The sequence below is a fragment of the Cupressus sempervirens genome, chromosome 6, assembly GCF_028749045.1.
Source record: "Cupressus sempervirens isolate cs-2001-9-10 chromosome 6, ASM2874904v1, whole genome shotgun sequence".
In the NCBI taxonomy this organism is placed as follows: domain Eukaryota; kingdom Viridiplantae; phylum Streptophyta; class Pinopsida; order Cupressales; family Cupressaceae; genus Cupressus; species Cupressus sempervirens.
Genome location: NC_143123.1, coordinates 624,340,812 through 624,367,175, shown reverse-complemented (window position 1 = coordinate 624,367,175; position 26,364 = coordinate 624,340,812). Strand labels below are relative to the sequence as shown.

At 33.7% G+C, this 26,364-nt stretch overlaps 2 pseudogenes; both read right to left on the bottom strand.

Moving 5' to 3' along the window:
• On the bottom strand, positions 1-14,830 carry LOC149553777 (CBL-interacting protein kinase 5-like; annotated as a pseudogene).
• Positions 14,827-25,085, bottom strand: LOC149553776 (large ribosomal subunit protein uL30y-like; annotated as a pseudogene).
• Positions 25,086-26,364: the final 1,279 nt, after the last annotated feature.

Sequence of the window (26,364 nt, the reverse complement as noted above, 5' to 3'; positions counted from 1 at the left end):
TCAAATTTGACTTAATAATTTTAGCTTCTTCCTTAAAAGTGACCCAAGTCCCAAAGTATGATAATCATCTTGCCAAACTCATATGATATCTTTGAGAGCAGGTTTAAGCTATTGATTACATAATTTTTCATATTATATTTTATCTCCATTGGCTTTTCTCAACTCCACTACAAAAAATGAAGGTGTCACCTCAAAAATCTTTGCAAAAGATACCAAGTTACCTTTCTTCCATTCTTATTTCCTTGCATCTTCATTATGCAATCTATTTTCTTCATATTGAAGTTCAAAAGTTTAGTTGCTTCCTCAAGCTTTGTGCATATACTAGAAAATGATTGAGTAGATGTAAAGCGCTTCTCACCATTTGTTATTTTTTTCTCTTCAATTAGGTGTAATAGATGAAGCCATGAGAAAAATATATGACATCAAATACATTTTAAGCTTGATAACCTCTTTACATTGTGTTATAAGGGGATGAATTATGACTCATCTTGAAGCTCACTTTTTGAAAAATTCTACTAACAAGGTCATATCCTCTATCTCAAAATGTAAAGGCTTGCATTGTGTTTTGAATAATGGAACTTCCATCAACTATTGAATAGTGAGTCAGGTTTTAGGATGGGGATCTAATATTGTGTCCATTATCCTTCTAACATGGTATTTATGAAAACTAAGATGGACATTTAATTTATCAATTATATATCTTATTGTACATGACCATCAGATTGGGATCTTGAAAAGGTAGACAACTAGCCATCAAAACAAACAAAATAGCCCCTTATGACCATACTATTGAAAACAATTGATCAATTATATATTGTCTTTGATGTATGTCAATGTATGTCGAGCTCACTTTGGCGATGAAGATAATTTCCTATGTTTGTCGAGCATTCCAGTGTTTGCCAAGTTTAGAAGATAGTGTCTATTGATTTTATCGGAGTGTCAAAGAGAAGTTCATAGAAGTTGAGTGTTAATCGAGCTCACTCGATTAACAAAGGAAATTTGGATGGAACTAGTGTTAATCGAGCTCACTCGATTACCAAAGAAAGTTTGCGAAGATGTAGTGTTAATCGAGTTCACTTGGTTAACATGAGAAAATCATTTCAATGTTAGTGTCTACTAATCAAGGTCGGCTAATAAAGGATTTTATTGTTTTGGCATATTGAGTTTAGTGGATTTGTTTGTTGGTTCTAATAAACCGAGGAGATAAAGTATTGTTTTTATAAGCTATATTCAAGCCAACTTGAAAATGTATATGATATAAGGTCAATTTGAGGACTGAATAGAAGTTAATGTGTAGAAGATAAGATGATGCTTAGAGGAAGTGAATTGGAAGGATAACAAGAATATCCTTGTTGGGTGACAAAGATTAATCTGATAAAAAGGGATCAAGTATTCAAGCTAGAATTGAGATATGAAATCAGCAATACAATTGCATCAGTAATCAAGTCATTTCATTGTTACTCTCTTACCATTGTAGTAGTGAACTAAATCTCTTAACAGAGTTAGCCTAACAACTATTTGCCAAATCCTCTAACAAGGTGGCATTTCTAGATTGAAGTGTTTGAAGACCCCTAACAAGGCCACTCCTAACAGGGTGATTAAATCATCTAACAGGGTCACAACTAATAGTGTGTTTTGTAACTTTTAATAGATAGGGTTCACTTTAGAAGAGTGAAAAATAGTAACTAGTTGCAATTGGTATTTTTCCCAAATTGGGTTTCCACATTAAATCTTGGTGTCACTTGTGTTCATGCTATTTCTTTTATATATGCAACTAAGTTAATTAAGATTAATCACACTTAATATCTTAAGATCTAAATTTTTATTATTTGTTGAGTTCTAGTTTATACTATAGTGCTTTCTGAGTTACAACATATTGTTAGTGTTAACCGAGTGTCTGTGTGTAAACCGAGCAACAATAGTTTCAACATAGTTTATGTTTTGTACTGACATCTAAGTGATCTTGAATTTTATTTTGTGGTAATTGATTCACCCCTCCCCTCTTAGTTACTCTTATTATATTTCCAACAATTGGTATCAAATATTTTGGTACTTGTTGGGAAGGTTTCAAGGACCTAAGCTAAAGATCAAGATGTGTTATAGAAGAGAGATTCCCAAGTTGAACAAAGATAACTTTGAGGCATGGAAAGAAATTATGAAGCTACATATAGCAACCATTAGTAATTCAGGTCCAAAATATTTGAATACTTAGTATAAGGCTCGTTCTAGAACATTGACTATGGAGGAAATTGTTGAGAAGAAGAATCATAACATTATGATGATTGATATTGCATGTACTCTTAACTATGTTGAATTTGATGAGGACAAAGGATGTGCTACTACTCATGAGATGTAGATCAAACTGAAAGATATCTAAGGAGGTGATGATAATGTGAGAAGAGACAACGTAGAAAGCTTGAGAGGTCTGTTTGATCAGATGAAGATGAGGAAAGATGAAAACTGTTGGTGTTTTGAAACAACATGATTTCAAATTACTCCGATGAGAACAAGATACATCTAGGGGCAGCTAATTCCCATCTTCAATATACCATTTCAAACACCATGCCAACTATAAGGCTAGACCCTTCTTCTACTTCATGCTCTGCAAAACCTAGGCAGGTGGACCTCTGATTTAATTTATATGGTACCCGTGATAAAACATATTCTTGAATCTAACAAAGCAGATAAAAACCCTTAATCTCCTATACTTATGCAATGCCAAAGATGTGCAGTAGCAAATTGCAACTCTATGAAATTCACAAGCTGATTGAGGGCATCCTTTTCAGCTCTTCAACATGAAAGGGAAAGATATTTGATTAATGATGTTGAATATTAGCACAACCCCAAATATGCAACAGTATGAACAAGTGATCCCATAATTGATCAGTGCCTTATCTATTGGGAAATTCCATGAATTAAATACATACATCTGTGATATCAAGGAAATATTTCATACACCCAAACATCAAATCTATCCTATCACTTTGTGAATCAAACATCGATGTTCATAAAAAACTCATTCTTATGAAGTATCCTTCTCAAAATAACTAACAATCCTATCAAACACATCAAGCATTTACTTGACCCTTTGTTCCAATAGAAAAACATATCAAATATCTAACCTTAAAGGGATGCAAATGGGTCTCAATTCTTTGTCCTTAAACCACATAAGATTGCAGATTACAAAGATAGGAGATGAGAATCAGAATGAAACTAAGAGATTCTTGCTTATTTGTATTCATTTCTTTGAAACTATACATTTAGATGCATGAAATTAAAAACATAAAAACACCTAAGAAATTAGAACTAGCAATATTATCTTCACTATTGTTGTTCATAGAAGAGAATTATGCTAAACAATGTGGTGTCAAAATGATGAGAACACATCAAAACTGGAACCCTAGTTTCACAAATCTGAGAAAACTTGAGATTGGAATACACATGGTATCACAGCAGTAAGTAAGTTTTCTCCAAAACTGGAACCAACTAGTTTCACAGTGAAAATTTGGAACGCTTATAATGAGAAAGAAAGAGAAAGCTATAAATCAAGAATGGAATCTTGGATTTGATATGAAAACAACATGTGTCCACTTAAATCTCCATCCTTTTTAGTTGTAAAACCTCTCTCATCTTTCTACCCATGAGATCTAATTATGTTTTCATCTATTTTTTTTAACAAACTTGAAAAATCTCATGTTCAATGATGAAAACCATAATGTTTTCCAAGATATCTAAAAACATCATGAAATGCTGATAATGCTTTGATTTAATTGATTTGGAGATGACAAAACTTGCCTATAATTGCATTCATGTTGCCTTTTATATTCATTCAGGTTATTATTTTACTAGAAATTGAATTTAAAATGCCTCAATTGAACAAAACTACAAATTGGGTACCTGAGACAAATCCTTACATAACTTGAACCAGTAACCACCTATGCAAAAAAAAACTTCAAAATTGGAAAGTTTGTCTTCTCTCAATTTTGATGATATATAATATGCCTATATTCACTTATCAAGAACTCCCAAGCTCTTGGTTTGAAGAATCGGCTCCTACTATAGCTTTGAAATTGCACTTGGGCAAATATTTAACTTTTTCAAAAGTTAAAACTATAGCTTTAAATTCAAATCTTATTTAAATTTTTGACCCTACATGTGATTTGTGGGAGAACATTTAAAAAAAAATTATTTTTGAAACCTATCTGAATTTTTCCTCACTTTTCAATCTGAGTCAAACCTAGTTTGACCAACCTCGACGCATTTCATCACCAAATTGGCTCATTTCCTGCATAGTCACCTGACAACCTCCATCTAGGCACCATGTGGCACCATCTTATTTGCTGCCTATTTCACCACATCACTATGCCATGTCATTGTGCCACATCATTGGTCACTATGTTGCATGATGAGTCAACATCGTGCCACATCATCACGACATAGTAACCACATGACACATGTCACCATTTTGCCACCTCAGCATCTAATCATCATTCCATCTCAACTCACCACATCGTCAGTCCTCATCAGCACCAGTTGGTTGGTCGCTATGTCACATGACTAACTATCAAGCAGCTTCACCTTAACAACATAACGACCACCCTAAGATCTACCACCTGGCATGATCTAGTGCATCATTGAAATCAAACTGCCATGTCACTTCTTAGTTGATCAATATGTCGTCACGTACTGCCACTTGTCAAATTTTGATTTTGTTAACCTCATAATGGTTTTTGACACTTGAGTGCCAACACACTTAATCACATTCCACATTGGAACCGAGTACACCATGCATGCCGAGTAATCTTCATGTGTCGAGTAGTTTTCAGATGCCGAGTGAAGATCAGATACCGAGTAAAGACCAGATATCGAGTGAAGATTAGATACTGAGTAAAGATCAGGTGCTAAGTAACATAAGGTGTCGAGTGATACAATTTTGTTTAAGTGTCGAGTTATCCAGGAAACAGCATGTGTTGAGTATTAGCAATACTTCAAGAGCCAAGTAACTCAGTATATCAGCATAAGAGTTTGTGATTGCACAAACTATGATGCAAACAGTTTTTGTAGCCGACATAAGGTAAATCTCGAAGGATTTAATGATGAGATCGAATCTTTTATTTTTCCTACGCAATCTACATGCAACCAATAAGAAAAATGATGAAGGCATGCAACCAATAGAAGAAGTGCAAACAATAAGCCGGAAATGAAGATTGAATATGGATCATAGATCCATACCTAACCCTAAATTCTCAAATGTCTTTATAAGGAAGACAAAATTTCATTGTAAAAGAGAGGTGTGAAAAGACATACAAGGGTGCACAAGGAATTCTATTTTCAGAAGCGAGGATTATCAGATCACAAAAGGATCAAGACCAAAGAAAGCGGAACAAGTGCTTGCATTCAGCAATCAAGGATTGTAATCTATCAGGTTCATGGTACCTAATACTTTCTAGCAATTGTATTAGAATGAAAATCTTATGGTGATAGGTTAGCTTAATAGCTATTTTGTAAATCCTTAATTAGGTGACTAAATCCTTTAACAGGGTGACACTTCATGTTAAGTGTTTGAAATCCTCTAACCAGGTCACTATTGACACAGTGTAAAGCCTTTAACAAGGCAGACCATCAAAAGTGGTTGAACAATATTGCTGTAGTAATTTTTATGGGTATCATCCCCACGCCAGTTTTACCTTCTTATTCTTGGAGGGTTTCTGGGTTACCAAATTCCAGTGTTTTGAGTTATTGATGCATGTGTTTAATTACATGTTTATTTAATGTATTTACATGCATGCAATTTACTTTTAGTTAAAAGTTTTATTGGTTAAAATATGATACTTATGATTCACCCCCCCCCCCCCCCTCTCATAAGCACTCTTTCCATATTTGAATATTCCAACAGATTCACTAGCTGGTCACTTGCGGGTCCTACAGCCGTTACAATGTCTTGCTAGATTCTTAAGGTTTTTCGAGAGGTTGCCATGTCGCTAGCCAAAAAACCTCCCATTTTTTGATCGTGATATGGAGACCACCGAAATTCTCAACATAAAAATCTTTGGTTTATGCATGTTTGGTCAAAATTTTGGTCATACATGGGTGGGGTCTTTGCTCATGAGCCTCGCCTTGTAAAAATTGCACGTCTTGTAGACACTTAAGAATTGTGTGGAATATTACTTAAACACTTAAAACTTCTCTAGCACAAGCAATGTGGGAGTAAATTCTTGAAGACATACTTCAAGAATCCACACATTTCTATGTGGAGATAGAGGAGGATGAAGAGAAGCAGTTGTAGATGATTAAAATCATCCCAAAAGACTATATTAATTTATTTAATATTTCCCTGAATATTATAATTAATTATTAATTAATTAATTATATTTTTCATATTTAATTAAATTTATTTAATTAAGTGGGTTCACTTGCCTAGTGTATTTTAATTTAATTTAAATAACCCCCTCCACCCCCCAATTTATTAAATTTATTTAATGCATGATCCTCCATAAATCCCCTTGTTAAATAAATATTATTTATTTAAATCCCTCCATCTAATTAATTCCTCTAAACCTATGATTAAATTAAATAAATTAAATCTTGTTTAATTTAATCTTTAACCTAGCCTAAAGCCTAGCCTACACCCATCATTTTCATCCTCTTAAGCCTATTCCTCATTTAATCCCACTTAATTACCTTAATCATCTTGCTAATCCCTCCTTAGGATAAGTATGTGCTCACACATGTGTGAGACCACTCCTCTTGCACTCTTGTCTCCCACTCTTCCTCTCAAATTTGCTCACACGTGTGAGAAAACTTTGAATATTTGACCACTTGCATGGCTTACATGTCACCTTATGTGGCACCTACATGGATGCCACCTCACCAAGCCCTCCCTCAAGCCTATAAATAGAGGCCTTGTCTCAAGCATTTGCATCTTTCATTATTGCATTGTTATCATGTTGGTTTGAGATTTGAGCTTTCATAGTAGTTTGAGTTTAGAGCTTGCATAGTGATTTCTAGGTTGCATACTAACTTTTTGTAGCTGATTTAGAGTTCATTTGCATTGTTGAGTAGATTTATGGCTTGCATTTCTCATCTCCATTTCATTTGCATCTTAGTTTAGCTTGCATCATAGTTTGGATTCCTTTGTTGAATTTCATATCTTCATCTTTGAATGCCTTCAAGCATGGCTTTCTCCATAGCCATTGTTTGAGGTGTTCTTCATATTCATATAGCATAGATTCATAGTTGCATTCCTCATACTTGCATATCCACATTCAAGAGATTCACTACCTTGTTGTGTTTGGGAGAGCACACCAAACATACCCCACATCCTAACACACCAACAAGGCCTCTCATGGGTGCCTTTGTTGAGATGTAAAGGTTGCTTAAGGGCTTGATTTGTTGGCTGCTTTGAGTTGCAAAACACAAGCAAGCATTAGTTTGTTTTGTAAGCATTTGATGCATGTGTTTTAACTAATGTTTGTTTGTTTATTCATGCTTCCAATAGGTCATTTCTTCTAGCATATAGGAGCACCTAGCTACGTATTCTCTCATGATTACTAGTCACACTCATGGCCTAAGCTCCATTGTCATTAAATTCAGTAGTTCAAACAAGAAGAAATGCATATATGTTTTGCAATTGAAAAGAAAGCCTACTCCAAATAGCTTTTTCCTTGATTTTATGGATTCCTCTATTCTGTGCATCAAATCCCCTAATTGCTTCCCTACCTAGTGTACCACCTAAAACAAAGCCACTAGCTACTGCCCTTTGATTTCCTATAGTACTAAATGATTGACCACTGCTTGATGTAGGAGAATTAGATGATGCGAGAACAAAACTACTTTTGAACTATGCCATCATCCCCATCTTTAGAGCATTTACTATAGCTCTACGATTAGGAATTATAGATTGAGATTATCTATTTGCAGATTCAGGATTATAACCTATGCCAAGCCCAAAATCTACACCCCATATGCTTTGACTAGAGTTAGCGTTGCCACCGCTTCCACCTTTTCCCCCTTTTTTCTTTCTAAATAAATCCTCTCTACCTCTTGTCTCATTTTATGAATGGGATCTGTTTCATTGAAGCATACTCCACTAGTCTTCTTCCCCTACACCGTCCCATGAAAATGCACAGGTGAGTAGCCTCTAAAATAAACTCGCATCTTGTTAGGGTTAATGTTGGTGTATATCCATTTGGTCCATGTCTAGAGTGCCTTGTTGAAAGCGGTGAGCTCTTCCATGTAAGGGGTGACTTGTCCTCCTTCCTCGAAATAATGTTTCCCTTAATAGGGCTACTTGTGAGTCTATGATTGTCCTCTATTGAAAACCAAAATGTTTGCATTGTTCTAGTGCTGAGATTATTCATCAATCATATCAAGCTACAATGTTTTATTGCCACTGTTCTGATTCTGTTGCACCAAGAATGGGGCCCATGAAAATTCTATAGGGAAATTATAATCCTTTATAAAATACTCAAGCAATTGGCCATTATTTGTAGCCTTCATTTTTCCTCCATCATGTGGTGCCACAACCCTCAAAAGACAGAGCATGGACTCCCACTAGTTCCAATTAATTGAGTCTACCACATAAAGTAGTCTTTTGTTTCTCAACATTTCCAACATTAGTGAGGCATTAAACCTGGAGTAGAAATATTTTGAACAACAGGCACTATTATTTACTATAGTATCAAATCCTAATTTATTTTCTTGCACAATTGCTTTCATTGTCTCATTTGTTAAAATTCCACTGAGATTAAAGGTATCAGGTATAGAAGTTATGCAAGTTGCAAAAAACTCTGAAAGGACTCCCAATTGACCTATCTTATTTACATATTGAGCTATAGATAGTCCAACTAAAGCATTCAAATATCAACATCTTTTAAAACACCTTCATTTCCCAATATCTTATTAATTTGATGCGATTAGTCGGGCCCCAAAGTAGGTCTAGCTAAAAAAAAATTCATTTTCAAATGACTAAAGTGCCAAACTAATCCATAGAACATTTGATATTGATTCAAAACAAATTCAACTACTGAACAATCATTTAAAACTTATCATTGATCTGCAAATGCTCAATATAGTGCTAGAAGGTCCTTTGATTACCCTTAAAAACTGACAAAAACACCTAACTGGGCTCTGAAATTAAACACAAGGATTCTTTGTTCCACATACTCATATCCTATTAAATCTTGTCTCATGATGAATTCTCAGTCAAAAGATATTGACCGCCAAAGTTGCCCTCTCAAAACTGCCTACAAGAAAACATGTCAGAAAACAATAAATCGTGTTTAAAATCGACTCTAAAAATAGGGCAAACTAACACTTGGGGGAATGAAAACTAGGGAATTAGTTCACTATCATGAGGAAAACATAAATATGTCATTGTGGCTCATGAGGAATAACTAGGCGCAAATGGAAAGCGGTCAAAGTAGGCTACTCAAAATTTACAGATTGGAAACAATGTCAGAAAAGCGATTTTTGCAAACGGAATGGACCTAGGAAAGTGTGCAGACAAATTTGTCAAGACTTGCAAATTGGCACACTTAAATTATTTTTGGAGTAAAATGAAATGGTACAATCCATTTGATCTCATCTATCACAAATTCTAAGTTATGACATCATGAGCAAGGGTATTGATCAATCTGCATTTTATGACACCAGTAAAACTTTACAAATTGCATTTGGAATTGCATTTGAAAGCTAATCAAATAGATTCTTCATAAGATCAAAATTGAAAAATAGGCTCTCTATTATGGATACTAAACACTCCCAAGGTAGTGAGTCATGAAATATAACTGGGTGCAAGATATTCAAATGCAAACACAGCCTCCTATTGCTATTTGACAATTGGGCAAAAATGCAAAATTGGACATTGCTCAAAACAAGACTTTAAGGAATGGCTTTGAGTGGAAATTTGTCTTTATAAAACAAGTGGATACACTAAATGCAAGGTGCTAGAAACATTAAACACCTCTTAGGCCTCAAAAGGATAGTCAAGTACATATGCATTAAAAGTGCTTAAAAGGGCTCAAAAGCTTGGAATGGTGCTCAAATTAGGAAGGCGATTTTGAGTTCCAACAAAAAAAATTACAAAATATGTTTAGAGAATCAAAGCTAGTGTAAGTACAATCAAAGCCTCTAGAGGGAAAATGATGATGCAACAATGGTCAGCAAGGTACTTAGAACCCTTCATCCTACTATGCAATTAGAGTGTCACCTATTCAAGAGATGAGATGTGATCTAAATAATAAAATAACATTGGATGCTCTAATGGAAATATTGATAGTATTTGAGCTAGATAACTATGATAATTATGTTCCTAGTTTTAGAAATCTTGAGTCTGCATTTGAAGCCAAGTTGTCACTCAAAAACAAAGTTACAAAGTCTAAAGGCAAACAATTTGAAAGTGAAGAAGAAGACAGTTTTGATAGTGATCTTGAAGCCATTGAAGCACTACTTGCAAGAAGATATCCCAAAGGAAAAGGAAAGTACAAAGGTAAAATTCCTCTAATCTATTTTTCTTGTGAAGAAATTGGTCACATTGCTACAAGGTGTCCAAATAGAGAAGACAAAGATGAAAAGAATAACAACAAGTATAAAGGTAAAAAGGATTTCAAAAACTACAAAGACTACAAGGACATAGGTAAGAAATCCTATTTTATGATGAAAGATTCTGATAGTAGTGATGATGATGAAATGGTTTACATTGTTGTAAAAGATGAATTAGATAATGAAGAAGATAAGATGACACTTATTCTCATGTTAGAAAAAATGATACATGGATTATTGATAGTGGTTCTTCTTATCATATGGGTGGTGATAAAACAAAGTTTGAACATATGGAACACTATGATGGTGGAAGTGTAAGATTTAGAAATAATGAACCATGTTGCATAAAAGGAAAAGGTTGTATTTCTTTAACCGATGAACTCAAATGTGACAATGATTATTGGGTTGAAGGTCTGAAATATAATCTACTAAGTGTGGTATAGTTGAATAACATTGGATTCAAGGTAGAATTTGTGAATGAGAAGGCCAAGTTGCTATATGGAAAAGGAAATCTAGTTGGGTCCAATAATCAAACAAAAGGTAACTTATTCTACCTAGATCTATGTGAAAGTTCATGTTTCATTGCTCAAGTAGAAGAAATTTGGTTATGGCATAAAATATTGTGTCATGTAAACTTTGATAACTTGGTCAAGATAAGAAAAAATAAAAGATTAAGAGGTATTCCTAGTTTGAGGAAACCTAATATGGGTCTATGCAAAAATTATCAAATTGGCAAGATGGGAAAGACAAGTTTCAAGAGAAAGAACTATCATTCTGAAGAATTCTTGGAGCTGGTTCATACAGCCCTTTGTGGACCTATTGGCATAGAGATATATAGTGGAGATAAGTATTTAATTTTATCTATTGATGATTATTCTAGGATGATGAAAATAATGTATCTCAAAGATAAGTTTGAAGCTTTTCAAAAGTTTAAGTGGTATCTAGCTAGAGCTGAGAAGGAAATGGGAAAGAAGCTGAAATGTTTGAGATCAAATAGAGGAGGGGAATTTGTTTCTAATAAATTCAATGAATTTTGCACTAAAAGATGAATCAAAAGACTTAATAATTACTTTATGAAGATTGGTTTTCAAAGGACAAAGGATAACAACATCCTATACATCAGAGAAGTACCAAACAAGAAGATTGTGTTAGTAGAAATTTTTGTGGATGATACATTATTTACTGGAAATGATGATTTGTAGAAATATCTTTTAGAAGAAATGAGTGAGGAATTTTAGATGTCAATGTTCAAAGAAATCAAATTCTTTGTTGGATTGGACATTCAACAGAAGAAAGATGGTATCTACAGTACTCAATCTAAGTATATCAAGGAGATACTAAAGAAGTTTGGAATGGAAGATTCAAGACCAGTTGGAACACCTATGTCTACTAGACATAAGCTTTCCAAAAATGATGATTCCAAGGAGGTAGATCAAACCACATATAGATCAATGAATGGTAAACTTCAATATGTAGTACACATTAGGCCTAATATTTCTCTTGTAGTTGGTATGGTGGCAAGATTTTTAGCTAATTCTAAATAAAATCATATGATGGAAATAAAGAGAACCGTGAGGTATCTAAAGGGTATTGAAGACTATGGATTATGGTACAAGAAAGAAGGCAATTTGGATTTGAAATCCTTCACTAATGCAGATTGAGTAGGAAGTGTTGATGACAGGAAGTGCACCAGTGGTGGAGCATTCTTTCTTGGTAAGGGACTAGTGTCTTGGATAAGTAAAAAGAAGAATTGAATTTCTTAGTCTACAATAGAGGTAGAGTATATGATAGCAACAGTCAGTTGTTCCAATATTATTTGGTTCAAATATTTTTTGGCCAATATGAAGGTAGAAATCAAGGATCCGTTGGTTATCTTCTGTGATAACACCAGTGTAATTAATATATCAAATAATCATGTAATGCATACCAAGACCAAGCATATTGTAATAAAATATCATTTTCTAAGAGAATTGGTACAAGACAAAGAGGTGAGATTGGAATATGTGAATACTAAAGAAAAAATTACAAACATATTCACAAAGCCATTACCTATGGATACATTTTTGTATCTTAAAGGTAAGTTAGCAGTTGTTCCCCTATTTGAAGCTCACTAAATGAAGTTTAGTGATGCATCAACTAGAGCATGTTGAAGATTAGTCAAGTTGATGCAGTAATGAAAGGGAGGATTGCATATGAATCAATACGTCAGGTACATTAAAATTCATTGAATATTGTCTTTGACATTAGATGTCAAAGAGGGAGAGTTTTTTGTGTCATATCATAGAAATTTTCTAAAGAGGGAGAGTATACATATCACAGAAATTTTTTTTGAAGATGTCAAAGAGGGAGAACCTATGAAAGATGTCAAAGAAGGAGAACTTGGTCTAATATCAAAGACAGAGAGTTTACTATCAAAAGAAGATGTTGAAGATGGAGTTTCCTGACAGAGGGAAAAACTGAAGTGTGAGGAAGAGATTGATGTTAGAGGGAGTTCACATTGATAAAGGGAGTTCTCATGGATGAGAATCAGAATGAAACTAAGGATATTATCCTTTTATTTTTCTCTAAAAAATTTATTGTATTATGGCATGTTGTGTTGCCATCAATGCCAAAGAGGGAGATTGTTGAAAATAATTGATCAATTGTATATTGTCTTTGATGTTACACAAAATTTCATATCTTTACCAATCAATGTATGTCAAGCTCACTCGGGCGATGAAGACAATTTCCTGTGTCTGTTGAGCATTCCAGTGTTTTCCAAGTTCAGAAGACAGTGTCTACTGAGTTCATTCAGGCATCGAAGAGAAGTTCACAGAAGTTGAGTGTTAACTGAGCTCATTCAATTAACGAAGGAAAGTTGAATGGAATGAGTGTTAACCAAGCTCACTTAGTTACAAAGGAAGTTTGCAAAGATGTAGTGTTAATTGAGTTCACTTGGTTAACACAAGAAAATCATTTTCAAGTCTACCAAGAAGAGTTAGCTAACAAAGGATTTTCTTATTTTGGCATATTTAGTTTAATAGATTTGTTCATTGGTTCTAGCTGACTAAGGAGATGAATTATTTATATTCAAGTCGACTTGAAAATGTATATGATATAAGTATAAGGTCAAGTTGAGGATTGAATAGAAGTAAGGATATGTGGAAGATAAGAAGATGCTTAGAGGAAGTGAATTGGAAGGATAAGCAGCATGTCCTTGTTGGGCGAAAAAGATTAAATTGATCAAGAAGGATCAAGTATTCAAGCCATAATTGAGATCTAAAATTAGCAATATAGTTGCATCAACAATCAGGTCATTTCATTGTTACTCTCTAACAATTGTAGTAGTAAACTAAATATCTTAACAGAGTTAGCCTAACAATTATTTGCCAAATCCTCTAACAAGGTGGCATTTCTATATTTAAGTGTCTAAAGACCTCTAACAAGGCCACTCCTAACAGCGTGATTAAATCCTCTAATAGGGTCACAACTAACAATGTGTTTTGTAACCTTTAATAGGGTTGGCTCCTAATAGGGCTCACTTCAGAAGAGTGAAAAATAGTAACTAGTTGTAAATGGTAGTTTTACCCAAATTAGGTTTCCACGTTAAATCTTGGTGTCACTTATGTTCATGTTATTTATTTTATGTATCCAACTAAGTTAATTTAGGTTAATCACACTTAGTATCTTAAGATCTACATGTTCATTATTTTCCAAGTTATAGTTGATATTATAGTGATTTTCGAGTTACAACATATTGTTAGTGTTAACCAAGTGTCTATGTGTTAACCAAGCAACAACAGTTTCAACAGAGTTTATGTTTTGGACTGACATCTAAGGGATATGGGATTTATTTTTTTGGTAACGGATTCACTTCTCCTCTCTTAGTTACTCCTCTTATATTTCCAAAACATACATCTTCCTTGGCACCATCATAGCCTTTTCTTGTAATCATCTCTTGTGAAACATATATAGGAGTACCAAAAAAATTATGCAATAGACCACCATGCTTGAGTTGTTTAGTCATTGAACTTAATCCAAAGTCTAAGACATTTAGATTGGTGCTCTAATCTAGACTCAACTTTTGCAGTTTCAAATCTTTGTAATAAACTCTCATGTTGTCACAGAAGTTCACTACAATGATAACTTGTTGGAAGTATTTACTTGCTACATCCTCCTTTATCTTTCCTTTGGAAAATTTTTTGAAGAGTTCTCCTAAAATAAATTCCATATCAAAATGGATTTTGGTATTTCTTTCCATGACTTAAAATAGTTGTACAATGTTGGGATGCTTGACTAGTCTAATCATAGTTGTGCAATGTTGGGATGCTTGACCAATTTAATCTTAATGTATGACTTTTCACTATTTCCAGCATCCCCACCTTCAATGTAGTGGTTGCATTTCTTCTTTAGTCCACCAAATTGGGTGTTGAGTTTAAATGGCCACAAAAATTTGTTCACTTCTATGGAGTTGGGGCCAACAATAACAATCTTGTGCATAAGATATTCAATACGAATTATGCCATATTTACCTAAAAGTTGTTCACAAGAAACAAGGTAGAAATAATAAGCACTAGGAAAGCATACTGACTAACACAAAAGGCATCATGGACACAAGTACCTTTTCGATGACAGAGTTGTTAGTCATAGGAATCCACTGTTTATCAACCTTTCTATAACCTCTCTTGTAAATCAACTCTCTTATGCTTTTTAAAGAGATATCTAGAAAGATTTAAGCAAGAGAATTAAATAACAATAGACACAAGAATCTATGAAATAAGAAAAAATAGATCTACATGACACTTATAACTAACCAAGAACATACACAAAGGTCAAATATGGCTCAACCTAATGCAACATGTTCATTCTTGTGTTGTTCACTTTTAGAAACACGCCATTGAAGATTTGAAATGAAGTGCCATAGCAAGTCAATATCACTAGAATATTCTATATACATCCAAAAGTGATCACTAACCACTATTTTAGAAACAAAAAGTGAAAAAGAGATAGGTCAAGTTGAAAAAAGACCAACCTGCCTCAAATGCAAAAGTTGCAAAATAGTTCTTGTCTTTGGATGCATATCATTAATACTATATAAGAAAAATATGAAACTCAATAAATGAAAAAAACTACTTAAAAACTTATATTAGAATTTGGGGAAGACTAATAATTTTTTGTTCCTCTTTATTTAAAATAGAAGAGATGTAAATATATTATAATAAAATCTGGAGAAAAAAACATTTTCTTTTTTTAATGAAAAATAGGCTAGAGAGCTAATAGTCTACCAAATCTATCACTATATAAAGACCAAAAAAGTACAAGGTATATAAATACTACAAACTAGTTACTTACCCTTGGATAAAAATAATGAGCAATAGCTCAGCTTTTGGCTCAACATAAATGTCTCCTTTCATTTTTGCCTCTCTCTTCAATCTAATAACCTCTCATTCTTGATTTTTTTCACAAAGTACACAAGAAACTTACGAAGGTACATTCCTCAACCCTAGATGGTATGATGTGTTGGATACAATTGTTCAATTGTGTGTTGTCTTTGATGTCACACAAATGTAATATCAGTCATCAGATAGAGTCTACTAAGCTCAGAAGGTCGGCAAGGAAAAGGACAGTGTCTACCGAGCTCAAAAGGTTAGCAAGACAAAGGACAGTGTCTACCGAGCTTAGAAGGTCAGCAAGGTAAAGGACAGAATCTATCAAACCCAGAAGGTTAGTAAAGAAAACTTGCAGTATCTACTGAGTAAACAGTTCTTACCGAGCTCACTCGGTCATCAAAGAAAATATGGCAGAAACAGTTCTTACCAAGCTCACTCAGTCATCAAAGGAAATGTGGTAGAAATAGTTCTTACTAATCTCATTTGGTCATCAAAGGAAATGTGGCAAAAATAGTTCTTACTAAGCTCACTCGGTCATCAAAGGAAATGTGGCAGAAACAGTTCTTACGGTGATCACTCAATCACCAAAGGAAATGTTGCAGAAATAGTTCTTATCGAGTAAACTCGGCAGCCAAAGGATTTTAAGGATATTGCAATGTTAACTGAGTCAAGAAGGTTAACTTAGGAAATTTTTGGAAGCAAAATTTAACGAGCAAGGTTAGCCAGTAAAGGATTTCATTTTTCTATGAAACAAAATTTATTTGTTTAGAGTAATATTTGTAGCTGATTGATGTATGGTTTATTGGTAAATGTAACATGTAAATGGGCCTACTTGACAATTTGAATAGTATAATTAAGAGGTCAAGTTGTGAATTCTAAGTGTGAGTGGGAGTGTGTGTGGAATTAATGTGATATGAGGACTGATTATTGTGGAAGTGAATTTGAAGGATGATCAGAGATCATTGAGGAGTGACAAAGCTATATTTGATCGAGGAGGATCTAATGATGCTAAACAGAGGCCTGTAGCCAGCAAATTTAGTTGTATCTTGTTCAGATCAATTCATTGTTGCTTTCTAACCATTATAGTAGTGATTTCAAATCTCTTAACAGAGTTGGTTTAACAGCCATTTTGTAAATCTTCTAACAAGGTGACAGTTCAGTTGAATTGTTCTAAAGACCTCTAGCAAAGCCACTCCTAACGGGGTGATTAAATCCTCTAACAGGGTCACACCTAATAGTGTGTATTGTAACCTTTAACAAGGTTGGCTACTAACAAGGCTCACTTTAGAAGAGTGAAAATTTGGTGACTAGTTACCTGGTGGTTTTTCCCATATTGAGTTTCCACGTTAAATCTGATATCTCTTGTGTTCATTTTTGTTTTTATTTACATGCATGAATGCTTGAAGATAAGTAATAGTTTAATTTACTGAGATATAGGATTTGTTTATCGAGTATCAGTAGTAACTAGATCTTTAAGACATCTAAGGGATCTATGGATTAATTTTTGTTAGTAACTGATTCACCTCCCCTCTCAATTACTCTATCTTTAATCCCAACAATTGGTATCAGAGCTTTTGGTGCTTATAGGAAAAGATTTCAAGGATCTAAGCTAAAGATCAGGATGTCTTACAAAAGAGAAATTCCAAGACTTAATAGGGACAACTTCTCAACATGGCAAGGATTGATGAGGCTTCATCTGGCTTCTATTGGTAATACAGGGCTAAAGTACCTCGATGAAAAATATGAAGAACCTTCTGGTACATTATCTATCAATGATATTACTGAAAAAAAGACTCACAAAAACATGATGATAGATATAGCATTTGCTCTGAGTTATGAAGAATTTGATGACATCAAGGATTGCAAAACTGCCTTTGAAATGTGGAACAAGCTGAAAGAGATCTATGGAGGAGATGATAATGTGAGAAGAGCCAAAGTAGAAAGTTTGAGAGGACAATTTGATCAAATGAGGATGAGAGAGGATGAAAACATTGCAAAGTATGTTGAAAGAGTTAAAGCATGTGTTAGTGAAATCAAAGCATCTGGAGGAGATATCAATTATGAGACAGTTATAAGTAAAGTTCTTAGAACTCTACTTCCCATTTATGTAGTCAGAGTCTCTGTAATTCAAGAAAGAAGATGTAAAGCAAATCATAAAATAAATTTAGAGGCCATAGTTGGAAGATTGATAGAATTTGAACTAGACAACTATGACAATTATGTTCTAGCTGCCAAGAATATTGAATCAACATTTGAAGCCAAGCTTTCACTCAAAGAAAAAGGGAAAAAGATAAAGGATCCACAATTAGATAGTGATGAAAAATCAAAACAAAGTTTAGACAGTGATCTTGAGGTGGTTGAAGCTCTACTAACAAGAAAATATTTAAGAGGCAAAGGGAAATACAAAGGTAAGGTTCCTCTTATCTGCTTTTCTTGTGAAGAAATTGGACATATTGTTGCTAGGTGCCCAAATAAGCAAAACAAGAATGAGAAGAAAGGTCACAAGTACAATGGCAAGAAAGAAATCAAATCATTCAAGGATAAAGGTAAGGAAACATGTTTCATGGCTAAAGATTCTAATTATTTTGATGATGAAGAAGAAGATGAAATTGTCTACATTGCTGTGAAAGATGAGTTTGATAATGATGAAGAAATGACACTCATTTCTCATATGAGTAGAAATGATACATGGATCATAGATAGTGGTTGCTCTCATCACATGACTAGTGATAAAAATAAGTTTGAATACTTTGAAGACTATGATGGTGGTAGTGTAAGATTTGGTAACAAGAACCTTGCTGTATAAGAGGAAAAGGAAGAATCTCACAAACCAAGGAACTTGTATGTGATAATGCATATTGGGTAGAAGGATTAAAGCATAATTTTTTGAGTGTGGAATAGCTACTCAATAATGGATTCAAAGTGGAATTTATGCATGGAAAAACAAGATTGTTGGATGGCAAAGGAAATTTGATTGGATTAGGCACTCAAACAAAAGGTAACTTCTTTTATCTTGAACTCGGTGAATGTTCATGTTTCATTGCTCAAATTGAAGAAAGTTGGTTATGGCATAGGAGGTTATGTCATGTAAACTTTGACAACTTGATAAAGATCAATAAATTCAAGAAAGTAAGAGGTATTCCTAACATAAAGAAACCTGAGGTTGGTCTATGCAAGAATTGTCAAATTGATAAAATGGGAAAGACTAGTTTTAAAAGAAAGAACTATCAGACTAAAGAAGTTCTATAAATTGTGCATACTAATTTTTGTGGACCTATTGGCATTGAAAGTTATATTGGTGAAAAATTCTTCATTCTGTTTTTTAATGATTATTCAAAAATGATGACTATCATGTACCTAAGAGAGAAAGCAGAAGCATTTGAAAAGTTCAAATGGTATTTGGCCAGAGTAGAAAAGGAAACAAGCAAAAGATTGAAATGCTTAAGGTCTAACAGAGGTGATGAATTCATTTCACATGAGTTCAATAACTTTTGCACTGAAAGGGGAATCAAAAGATAGGTTTTAGCACATGGAACTCCTGAACAAAATGGAATAGCAGAAAGAAGGAACATATCTATCATGGATTGTGCAAGAACCTTAATGATTGAGAAAGGCATTGCTATCAAATACTGGAAGGAAGCTATCAGAACTACAGTTCATACCTTGAACTGAGTATAGCTTAAAAAGGACTCATTCAAAACACCCTATGAGTTGTGGTATGGCTACAAACCCAACGTAAGTTATCTAAAAGTATTTGGAGGAAAATGTTACATTTTGAAAGAATCTAGAAAAGGTAAATTTGATGTGAAAAGTGATGAAGGAATATTTTTGGGATACTCTTGCAAAAAAAAATCATATAGATGTTTGAACTTATCTACTCACAAAGTCATAGAAAGTGCACATGTGAAAGTTGATGAGTTTGTAGAAAGAATAGAAGAAGAAAGCAAAAAGGAACCTGAAGACTATAGAAGATTTGTTTACATGGAACCTGATACAATGCCAAGTATACCTATTAATCATGAATCCTCAACTCTAGAGTCTTCATTAATCGAGTCACAAGAAGTTCAAACCGAGTGAGTACCTACCAAGCTGCAAGAACCCGAGTTACAAATAGAAGCTACTGAGTTAGCATCTACCGAGCCTAAGCAACTAGAATCAGAACCAGAAGTTGAGACACAGAATGATAACAATGCAATTCATTCAAAAGGCAAGGAGCCCATGTTAGCCAAGTATGTCAGAAAGCATCATGCACCAGATCAGATCATTGGAGATAAATCAGAAGGAACAATGACAAGAAGTAAGTTGAAAGGCACTTGTTTACTTGTTGATTTTGAACCTAGAAATGTCAAAGATGCACTAGAAAATGAAAGTTGGATTGAAGCTATGAATGAAGAGATAGAACAGATAGAGAAAAATAAAACATGGACTCTTGTACCTAGAACTAAAGACAAAAATGTGATTGGAACAAAGTGGGTATTCAGAAACAAACTAAATGAAAATGGTAAGGTATCAAGGAACAAAGCTAGATTGTTATGCAAAGGATACTCTCAAGAAGAAGGTGTAGACTATGGAGAAACTTTTGCTCCTATTGCAAGATTGTAAGGTCTCAAAACCTTACTTGTATATGTTGCATTCAAAGGATTCAAAGTTTATCAGATAGATGTCAAGTCAACATTTCTCAATGGCATATCGGATGAAGAGGTTTATGTTAAACAACTTGAAAGTTTTGTTGATCCAAACAAGAAGGACATGATCTTCAAATTACATAAAGCATTATATCGTCTGAAACAAGCCCCTAGAGCATGGTATGAAAGATTGCATAACTATCTTATTCAGATTGGTTTTCAAAGAACAAATGACAACAGTAGTTTGTACATAAAGGAAGGACTAGATAATAAGATTGTTTTGGCAAAAATATTTGTAGATGATACTTTGTTCATAGAAAATCATGATCTTTGCAAAGAATTTTTAGAACAAATGAATAAAGAATTTGAAATGTCAATGTTTGGTGAAATCAAATTCTTTGTTGGTCTTCAAATTTGACAGAGTAAGAATGGCATCTACATCACTCAATCTAAATACATCAAGGAGATACTTAAAAAAATTGGTATGGAAGACTGCAAACCAATTGGGACTCCTATGTGTACTAGACTAAAACTTACCAAGGATGATGAATCAAAGGAAGTGGATCAGACATTGTATAGATCTATGATTGGAAAGTTGGAATATGTAGTGCACACAAGACCAGACATTGCCCTTGCAATAGGAATTGTAGCAAGATTCTCTGCAAAACCAAAAGAAAATCACATGATGGCAATCAAAAGGATCATGAGATCCTTAAAAGGAATTGAAGATTACAGATTATGGTATAAACTTGGAGGAAATCTAGATTTAAAAGGTGTTCACTAATGCAGATTGGGCAGGAAAATTGATGACAGAAAGAGCACAAGTGGAGAAGCTTTCTTTCTGAGAAAAAGGTTAGTTTCCTGGACAAGCAAAAAGAAGAATTGTACATCTCAATCCACAGTAGAGGCTGAATATGTTGCAGCAGTAGTAAATTGCTCAAACATTGTGTGGTTTCAACAATTATTGGAAGGTATGAAGCAAGAAATCAAAGAACTTGTTGTTATGTTTTGTGATAACACAAGTGCAATTAACATCTCCAAGAATCTAGTGATGCATTCAAAAACTAAGCATATTGCCATAAAGTATCACTTTGTTAGAGAATTGGTGCAAGAAAAGAAAATAATATTGGAAAATTTCCATACAAAGGAACAAATTACTGACATATTCACAAAGCCTTTACCTAAGGATGCATTCTTGTATCTAAGAGGTAAGTTAGGGGTTATTCCCCTATCTGAAGCTCACTAAAATACAGTTCTAGTGATGCATCAACAGGAACAGAATTGATGATCTATCAGTTGATGCAACAAACCAATGAAGACATTGCATATGAATCAGTACATCAGGTACAATGCTATTTAGTTGTTTTGAGTTATCTTTGGCATGTGTTATCAAAGAGGGAGAGTATACTATCATATCTTTCTGAAATTTTCAAAATAATAAGAGTTTGTGTAAAAGGAAGAGATTATTATGAAAGAGGGAGTTTGTTGTATTTAAAGAAGAAAGTGAAGTATTCTATCAGTAAAAGACTTGTTTTCAAATTTCATTTTGCTATGACATGTTGTGTTGCCATCAATGCTAAAGAGGGAGATTATTGGATACAATTGTTCAATTGTGTGTTGTCTTTGATGTCACACAAATGTCATATCAGTCATCAGATAGAGTCTACCAAGCTCAAAAGGTTAGCAAGGCAAAGGACAATGTCTACCAAGCTTAGAAGGTTAGCAAGGCAAAGGACAGAATCTACCGAACCTAGAAGGTTAGTAAAGAAAACTTGCAGTATCTACTGAGTAAATAGTTCTTACTGAGCTCACTCAGTCATCAAAGGAAATGTGGCAGAAATAGTTCTTACCAAGCTCACTCGATCATCAAAGGAAATGTGGTAGAAACAGTTCTTACGGAGATCACTTGGTCATCAAAGGAAATGTGGCAGAAACAGTTCTTACCGAGTAAACTCGACAGCCAAAGGATTTTAAGGATATTGCAATGTTAACCGAGTCAAGAAAGTTAACTTAGGAAATTTTTGGAAGCAGTATTTACCGAGCAGGGTCGGCCAGTAAAGGATTTCATTGTTCTATGAAATAACATTTATTTGTTTAGAGTAATATTTATAGCCAACTGATGTATGGTTTATTGGTAAATGTAACATGTAAATGGGCCTACTTGATAATCTTAATGGTATAATTAAGAGGTCAAGTTGCAAATTTTAAGTTTGAGTGGGAGTGTGTGTGGAATTAATGTGATATGAGGACTGATTATTGTAGAAGCGAATTTGAAGGATGATAAGAGGTCATTGAGGAGCAACAAAGCTATATTTAATCAAGGAGGATCTAATGATGCTGAACAGAGACCTGTAGCTAGCAAATTTAGTTGCATCTTGTTCAGATCAATTCATTGTTGCTTTCTAACCATTGTAGCGGTGATTTCAAATCTCTTAATAGAGTTGGTTTAATAGTCATTTTGTAAATCCTCTAACAAGGTGACAGTTCAGTTGAATTGTTCTAAAGACTTCTGGCAAGGCCACTCCTAACAGGGTGATTAAATCATCTAATAGGGTCACACCTAACAGTGTCTATTGTAACCTTTAATAGGGTTGGCTCCTAATAGGGCTTACTTCAGAAGAGTGAAAAATTGGTGACTAGTTACTTGGTGGTTTTTCCCATATTGGGTTTCCACATTAAATCTGGTGTCTCTTGTGTTCATTTTTGTTTTCAATTACATGCATGAATGCTTGAAGATAAGTAATAGTTTAATTTACTGAGTTATAGCATTTGTTTATCGAGTATCAACAGTAACTAGATCTTTAAGACATCTAAGGGATCTGTGGATTAATTTTTGTTAGTAACTGATTCACCGCCCCTCTCAATTACTCTATTTTTAATCACAACAATTGGTATCAGAGCTTTTGGTGTTTATAGGAAAATATTTCAAGGATCTAAGCTAAAGATCAGGATGTCTTACAAAAAAGAAATTCCAAGACTTAATAGGGACAACTTCTCAGCATGGCAAGGATTGATGAGGCTTCATCTGGCTTCTATTGGTGATACAGGCCTAAAGTACCTCAATGAAAAATATAAAGAACCTTCTGGTACATTATATGTCAATGATATTGCTAAAAAGAAGACTCACAACAACATGATGATAGATATAGCATTTTCTCTGAGTTATTGAGAATTTGATGACATCAAGGATTGCAAAACTATGTTTGAAATGTGGAACAAGATGAAAGAGATCTATGGAGGAGATGATAATGTGAGAAGAGCCAAAGCAGAAAGTTTGAGAGGATAATTTGATCAAATGAGGATGAGAGAGGATGAAAACATTGCAAAGTATGTTGAAAGAGTTAAAGCATGTGTTAGTGCAATCAAAGCATCTGGAGGAGATATCAATGATAAGACAGTTATAAGTAAAGTTATTAGAACTCTACTTCCCATTTATGCAATCAGAGTCTCTGCAATTCAAGAAAGAAGATGTGAGGAAAATCATAAAATAAATTTAGAGGCCATAGTTGGAAGATTGACTGCATTTGAGCTAGACAACTATGACAATTATGTTCCAGCTGCCAAGAACATTGAATCAACATTTGAAGCCAAGCTTTCACTCAAAGAAAAAAGGAAAAAGATGAAGGATCCACAATCAGACAGTGATGAAGAATTAGATCAAAGTTCAAACAATGATCTTGAGGTGGTTGAAGCTCTACCAGCAAGAAAATATTCAAGCGGCAAAGGGAAATACAAAGGTAAGGTTCCTCTAATCTACTTTTCTTGTGAAGAAATTGGACATATTGTTGCTAGGTGCCCAAATAAGCAGAACAAGGATGAGAAGAAAGGTCACAAGTACAATGGCAAGAAAGACATCAAATCATTCAAGGATAAAGGTAAGAAAACATGTTTCATGGCTAAAGATTCTAATGATTTTGATGATGAAGGAGAAGATGAAATTGTCTACATTGTTGTGAAAGATGAGTCTGATAATGATGAAGAAATGACACTCATTTTTCATATGAGTAGAAATGTTGCATGGATCATAGATAGTGGTTGCTTTCATCACATGACTGATGATAAAACTAAGTTTGAATACTTTGAAGACTATGATGGTGGCAGTATAAGATTTGGTAACAATGAATCTTGTTGTATAAGAGGAAAAGGAAGAATCTCACTAACCAAGGAACTTGTATGTGATAATGCATATTGGGTAGGACTAAAGCATAATTTGTTGAGTGTGGAAAAGCTACTCAATAATGGATTCAAAGTGGAATTTATGAATGAAAAAGCAAGATTGCTGGATGGCAAAGGAAAGCTGATTGGATCAGGCACTCAAACAAAAGGAAACTTATTTTATTTTGAACTTGGTGAATGTTCATGTTTCATTTCTTATCTCCATATACTCCTTTGAATATTCCTTAGCCTTCTTAAATATCAATTTGTAGTTTGCAGCATTTTTTACTTTTCCAACTTCCAACTGTCGCTTCTTGTCATTCTCCCATCCTTCATTTTTTTTCCTCTTCTTGAGAACTGACTCAGGCAGAAGATTTCCCTCCTCCAAAATCATATATGAAATAATAGAAAAAATTAAATCATTTGGTAAACATTAAACAATAAAATGCTTTCTAGAAGTAGTAAGCAATTCAAAATTTTTGTGGCAAATCATCACAATATATTATATAATTAAAAAACAAAGACAATTATAGTTGTTAATTATACACTAGATGTGTTGATATGGGTCTTTATGGGAGTTGGAGATTTCTTTAAAATGACAATTAACTCTTAGAAATCTGACAAGTGAAAAAATCTCACTGGTCTCTCTATGCGTAACACTACTACAAAAAAGGCATTGCTTACCATAAAATATTTGTTAAAGAGTTTTAACTATTCTAGATTTTGAATGCAGAAACAAGCCAAGAAAGGTAGAATCGCTCTCCAAGTATGCAAGTAATATTTTAAGGGAGGTTGAGATGTTCTCTCCCAGGAATTGTTTCTAGCAACCTGATAATTATGAGTATTTAGCTTGCACAAGGCTGATTCTAGTTGATAAAATACTAATAACTATGTCAATATGTTGATGTGTTTATTATTTTAAATTTTTACTTTCATGTTGATCAAATAAGTTATTTCTATTGAATATCATGAGGGAAGGGATCTAATCATTTTGTCAAACTAGGTTCGGTTGCTCTGGTTTTCAACAACCCAAGTTGTTGGCTATTAAGAAAACCCTTGAAAAAACAAATTCCTTGTGATATGTAGAGTGAGTTGATTATTAAATTTTATTTCTAAGTAATTTTTTGTGTGTAGTATTGTATCTAGTGTAAAGTGAAGATAAAAGAAATTATTTGTCACTAGTAGCTACTAATCTTTTACAGCCCATGAATTCTTCATTATGCTTGTGTAAGATATTAGGTTTGGGTTTTTTTAGAATTAACATTTTGAATCACTCTCTCTGATTCGTCATTAGAAAGAAGTACAAAATTATGTTTTCTAGTATTATAAAAGGCAACAAATTTCTAAATAGAGCTAGTTATACTTTCATAGACATACTATGTAATATATGTTCAAGTATTTTTGTTTTTATTTTATAAAATTTTCATGTTTTATCAAGATGTCATTGCATACTCTCAAAAGTTGAGACATCAATTTTTTTTCAAGGACTGCATGCTTTTTAACAAAAAATTTAACTTCATTAATTTTCATCAACATCTCAAAGGAGAAGATTTCTAGATCTTGTTGAGCAGTAGAATCTTTGAATTGGTAAATACATTTGACAAGTTTAGGAGGTAGGCAATAGAAACAACTTTGAATCTTCAATGCACTTTTGTGTAAAATTTTATAACCTT